Here is a 6427-nt window from a genome sequence, read left to right as displayed (position 1 = left end):
AACTACACCACAGATCAAATGCACCAAACAGATACCTACAGAATATTCCATCCGACGGAAATAAGAATACATGTTTTTCTAGGCAGCCCATGTTACCTTCTCTAAATAAACCACCTCCTAGGTTCTGAAGCAAGTCTTAACCCACACACTCACACACAAGCGCAGACACATGAACATATATGCACACATGGGCACACACACACAACACACACATACACACACACATACACACACAACACACACACACACACACACACACACACACACATCTTGTATCTTACCAGATTGTGGTGTAATAAAATTAGGAATCAATATCAGGAGAGACTGCAGAAACCACACAAACTCTTAGACACTGAACAATATACTACTTTTGAATTATCTGGGTCACTGAAAAAAAATCAGGGAGAAAATTTCAGAGTTCCTAGAATCCGGTGAAAATAAAATCACAGCCTACCCAAGCCTTTGGGATACAGCGGATGCAGTTTTCAAAGGAAAATTTTGACTTGGAGTGCTGCCATTAAAAACTCGGAATGCTCTCAAATAACCGATGACGCACAGTTGGGTCTGAGGACAGTGAGAGCAGTCCAACCCCTCAAGCAGAAGACCGCAAGAAATAATATACAGTTCAGGGGCAAATTAATCAGATAGAGAGTAAAGAACAATGTTACAGAAGTTGGTTCTTTGAAAAGATAGGCAAAATCGACAAACACTGGTCATATTAACCAAAAGTAAGAGAGAGAAGGCCCAAATTAATAAAATTAGAGATGAAAATGGTGGGTCACATGCCACTCCAATGACCACGCCATGAAGCTAGGTTTCAAAGTTCCCTTGGTACTTTGAAACCTATTTTTTTTTTAAACCTAGCCAACAGGGCTCCTATAATCGTGGTTGGAGTTGTCCAGGATCTTGGCATTTCCTGATCAAAAACAGAATGTAGTTGGCCCCATACTTTCAAAGAATAAAGCCCAGGACAGATATGCACAACCCTAGGCCCAATAAGGGGTCAAAAGTAGTTTTTAAGACAGGAATATTAAAGGAAATGGTTCCAGCTGTCTGGGGCCTTAATATGTGTGTATGAAGCCTCACTGGGCCTTTTAAACATTTACATATGTTTCAAATTTTTGTTCATATTCATGTCTGGCCCTGCCTCGGTCTGAATGGGAACTAACCCAGTGGATTGGAGTGAGGGTCTCTTATGTACACGGGTGGGGAATTCTTTGAGTGAAGGGCTGACAGCATGAAGAAGCATTTCATGCGAGTAAGAAATCATATTTAAAGTGATATGGAAGAAGCAGACCCACCTACCCAAACACAAGCCATATTTCCGTTTGTGGAGTGGAAGCCCCAGGAAAGCATATTTTAGGAAATCTGAATTATATGGGTCATGGTCAGTTCAGCAATGCCACCTGTGTGTCACCAGAACTGTGAGAGCCGTTCCAAGGCCCGAATCGGAATGGCTGAGTGTGCAGTGAGGTCAGCAGCTATGTGTGGTGTGAGAAGACAGCGCTCCATGATGCTGAACTATAATTGGACATCCAGAAGGCTAGCAAGCCGGGCTCACGGAGAAGGGGGTCAGACCCAGAGCTGTCAATCTCAGCAGCAGAAGTCACGTTAGCTGGAAACACACGCCTCTTGATGAAGCAAATAAGCCTCCACGAAGACAATTTTTGCATATTGAATGCATTTATTCTTCCAAAAACCAGAGACTGCCAGATGGCTCTGTAGGTAAAGGTGCTTGCCACCACCACTACCAGTGACCCGATTGTGAACCCCAGCTTTCACATGGTGGAAGGAGAGAACTGACTCCTGCGGGTTGTCTTCTGACCTCCATGTGTACACCATGGCAAAGTTACATGTGCGCACGTGCGCGCGCACGCGCGCGCACACACACACACACACACACACCCCAAAACAAACAAATAAATAAAAATCAGTTGATTATGCTTTGTGATAACATCTGTACTGAAGGAACTACAAAAATGTAAAAACAGTAACTTCAACCTCTCCTTTAGGCAGAGCCTGCACATCCTTCACCAAGGTCTAGTAAGTCAAAGAGTCCACTTGACCCTCCCCTACACAAATCTTCCCTAAGTCCCCAGACTCAGCCCAGATCCTCTGTCTAGACCTCCAGTCTAGCTTGGCCACCCCTGCCTGTGCTGCCACACCGTTGCAGGCTTCGGTCAGAACCCTCTCGACCTGCCCACAGCCTACAGGTCCTTCCCACACCAGATCCAACCTCCCTGCCCGGCAAGATACTGTATATCCTTTACCAGGGTCTGTCCAGGTGAGTCTACCTGATTCTGCCCTCCACACACCCTCTCTAACCGCCCACAGATCTACCCCTAAACTCCAGGTTTAGATCAGGATGCACAAACTGCAGGCCAGCTCAGGCCCCTGTGCCCACCTGACTTCCCTCCACTGGAGCCATACACAACCTGGAGGTTGAACCTACCTAGCCCACACATCCTGTGCTCTGCCCCAACCTGCTCTGTCTACATCAGACACAGAACTAAAAAAAAAGTCCACACGCCCAGATCTCATAGAAAAAGAAAACACAAACACTATGATCAAGATCAAGGCAGTCTTTCCTCCCCACCTCCAATCAGTCCTAGGCAAATATGTTCTCCCAGGAAAATGTCCAAGATGAACCTCAGGACACAGGATTTAAAGGAAAAGGACCAGCTTTTCAGGCCACAGCGAAGAGGCGAGATGCGGGGGCTTTGAGACCATTAAAGGCCATCTTCATTCTTTTTCTCATCACTTGACAATTATTTGTGGAGTGTCTTTGCTGCTCTTCCTCAGGCACTGTCCCAGGAGCAGAGGAAGCAGAAAGTGAAACAGCCTAAAACCTCCGCTATCTGGGAGAGAATACACAAAAGAGGAAAAAAATCCCTAATAGACAAAGGCACATTATATATCTGCTGACAATCAAGGTGATGCAGAAACAGAAAGCAGAGCAAAGGGGCTGAGGGGGTACGAGCAGGGTGGCAGTCAGGCCCACACTGGCCCGACTGTGCCCCGAAGCCCAAGCTGTCTAACATGGAACAAGAAAGTAGTAGTTGAAGCAGTAGTTTGCGCTGTGAGAGACGGAGGGAAGAGGATGGGCAGGTCCTAGGCCAACCTGTTCTGAATAGTGAGACCTTGTCTCAAAAATAAACAAAAAAGTTTTTTTGTTCGTTTTTTGTTTAAAGGAAAAAAAAAAAAAACTTTGGTGAGCATCATAGAGAGTGTAACTTGGAAATTTCCCCCTGAGTGCTTGCTATCTGAATCCTGCCCTGTTATCCAAACACTAATGACTACTTTTCAAATCTACAAGGGGGTATTGTAGCAGGCTTTTTTGGGGGCCACCAACCAGCTCCCAAAACACGACACAGAGATTTATTATTAGTTATGAATCCTCAGCCTTAGCTTAGCTCTCGTTTCAATCTTGCTCTTTATCTACATTTTGTCTTGGGGAATTTTACCTTTCTTTCATTCTGTATCTCTCTTACTTTCCTGTTTCCTCTGTGTCTGGCTGGCTGGTGACTGCCTGGCTTCTGGCCCAGGGCATCTCCCTTCCTTTCTCCCTCATTCTCTCTTCTCCCTCATTTTCTCTTCCCTCTCAAATCTAGATGTCTCCTCCTACTTATTCTCTCTGTCTTCCAGCCCTCCCTATCCTTTCTCTGCCTAGCTATTGGCCATTCAGCTTTTTATTAGACCAATCAGGAGCCTTAGGCAGGCAAGGCAAAAGAGCAACACATCTTTACATAATTAAACAAATGCAGCATAAACAAATGTAACACACCTTAACAGAGTTGAAGTAATATTTTCTGTGGGAGGCTGGCTCCCGCTTTTGAAGGGTTCTTAGATGGAGGAGAGAGGAATTAAGAAATGATAGAGAGACTTAGATGATGAGAAGAAAGACAGAAACACAAGATAGCTTCCGGAAGGCCTGGGTCAATACCCACCAGCCTCGTCCTTCATTGAAAAGGGCTTTTTATAATATGCCAAAAGGAGAGGCAAACGACCTCCTCCTTGCAATATCAAAGCACACCTTACAGCCAAGAGTAGACCCTTCCAAACATCTGGTAAACATGCTCACGGCCAAATCATCTCTTTACACAGCCCTGCTGGGTAAAGCAAGCTCAGATTCTCTGATCCTCAGTAATTTCTCACTAGGAAGCCTCTGTGGGCTCCCACATTCCACAATAGGATATTTGGGAGAAATATGAACTATAAAAAGACTAAAATGTGCCTTGTTATATAGGTAATTACATGAGGTAAACAGTACAAAGTCTACTGAAAGATCTAAATCCAATTTTTGCATTATTCATTTTCAAGTCTGTGCTTACATTTGCATACAGAATCAGTTCGTGCAAATATGAACCATGTAAATCTCCCATGCTTATACACATGTAATCTTTGTATGCTTAGCATGGCTTGACTCTCAGTCAAAGCAACCCCAGTTTATTAAACCACTTCATGCTTTAATAAACTATGCAATAAATATGACCAGCTTTTGAGAAAGAGGTATCAATATGATAGTAGTGACATGATATCAAAAAACAAACAGAAAACCCAAAACAATAAAAACAACAACAAAAGCCAGCACTTACCTAACACTGTGGGTATGTGATCAAGGGCTGGTTGAGTTTTTGGATAAACACCACTTTTTTATTGGGCTTTTCTCTTCTTTGAAATTGATATCAGATAGTAAAATGATTTGTGGCCACTTATCTGGAAAGCTGAACCCATAAAGCTCATGTGCAAGCTTTAACCTATGAACATTCTTCACAAGTCATACACATAGACACAGAAACACAGACACACACAAACATACATACACACACACAGTGCCCCGAAGCCCAAGCTGTCTAACATGGTGACATAGACACAGACACACAGACATACACACAGACATATACACAGACACACATGGACATACACACACACACACACACAAACACACACGCACACTCCTCGGTACTTCACTTACTTAAACAAAATTTAAAAGATACAACTATTCTATCTTGTGAAAGTTGACTTTAGTTTCTTGACAGGAGAAACATTCTTTAACAGCAAACCCAGCTTATTCATTCCCACATCCAAAGCACTGGGGTGGGTAGTGAGATTTGAGGCACCCAGCTGAAGTATTAATGACTTCCTTTCTCCTGGCTACTCCCCCCCTCTTCCTGTGTGATACCCAGTATCCCAGCATTTCTGCTGATTTGATGTTCTAGTACCTGGGTATTTTGAGATGACTGAGGATGGATGATCTGTAGGATAGTGAACACCTACAATGTGCTTTCCAGGGGTCTCTCCCACACGGTTGCCCTCTGTCCCCCACCTAATGGAGTGGAAGCCATGACTCTGAGCCTGAGATCCAGAGGACAAGGGCTTTCTGAGAAGCTGACATTTGAACTGAGAAATAAATAATAAGCAAGGCTTGTGCTGAAAGAGCAATCTGCCTCCCAGGGAACAGAGATCCCATACTCCTGGTGCCCTCTTGTCTAGTGCTCAGCTTCTTTTGGGCGAGCTACTAAACAGACTATCAGCCCTGGTGACAACACACGCTCTCCTGATCAGTGAATACTTGGGTAAGTGTGTAGGGCATTCTTCTCCTCTCCTCTCAGCTGCATTATCCCTCTTAATTTTTCTATGTAGCCTGGGTTGATCTATTGAAACAGGAAATGAAAAGCAATTCTTTCTTTTTGTCAAAGCTTTGGGCATGGAGGCCATCTTCTTTCGTACCTGACTGCCTTCTTTTAAAGTTAAAAAAAATGTATGTAGCATTTGTGCCTGTCTGAGTGCATGCCATATGAATGCAGGTACCCTCAGTGACCAGAAGAGGGCTTTGGATCCCCCAGAGCTGGCATTACAGGCAGCTGTGAGCCACCAGGGTCCTGGGAACTGAACTCAGGGCCTCTGGAAGAAGAGCAAGGGCTCTTAACCACTGAGCCATCTCTCCAGGCCCTGGCCCTCATTTTATAACGACTGGGGTGAGGGTGGCGTAGGTGAGTCAGGGCAGGATGGGCTTCTCCACCAACCCTCTGACCGACTCCAGTTATGGACACAGCATGAGGCAGTGTCGCTTTCTTCTCAGCATGATTCCTCACTAAAGGGAAAAGCATTTACCTGACAACATGGCACACTGGTGTGAGAGCTATTGTTGGGGAGTTTGGGAGAGTGAGGTCCGGGGTGTGAGGAGGCACCTGCAAGACGCCCAGGCCATGAAGAGTCAGTGATGTTCGAGGATCACTGCGACTGTACAAAGGAACAAGGCGAAGAATGCACTCGGGTGTGGCTCAAGCTTCTGCCCTCACTCAAGTGGAAACAGTGAAGTGTCCGCAAATGGTGACGGTGACGATGAACATTTCAATGGATGAAGCTTTCACTATCTGGGCACAAGCCAGCTTTAACAAATGGCTTTGCGGCTGTTTATCTGAAG

Source organism: Peromyscus leucopus, chromosome 7 (genome assembly GCF_004664715.2).
Source record: "Peromyscus leucopus breed LL Stock chromosome 7, UCI_PerLeu_2.1, whole genome shotgun sequence".
NCBI lineage: Eukaryota > Metazoa > Chordata > Mammalia > Rodentia > Cricetidae > Peromyscus > Peromyscus leucopus.
This window is presented reverse-complemented; position numbering follows the sequence as displayed.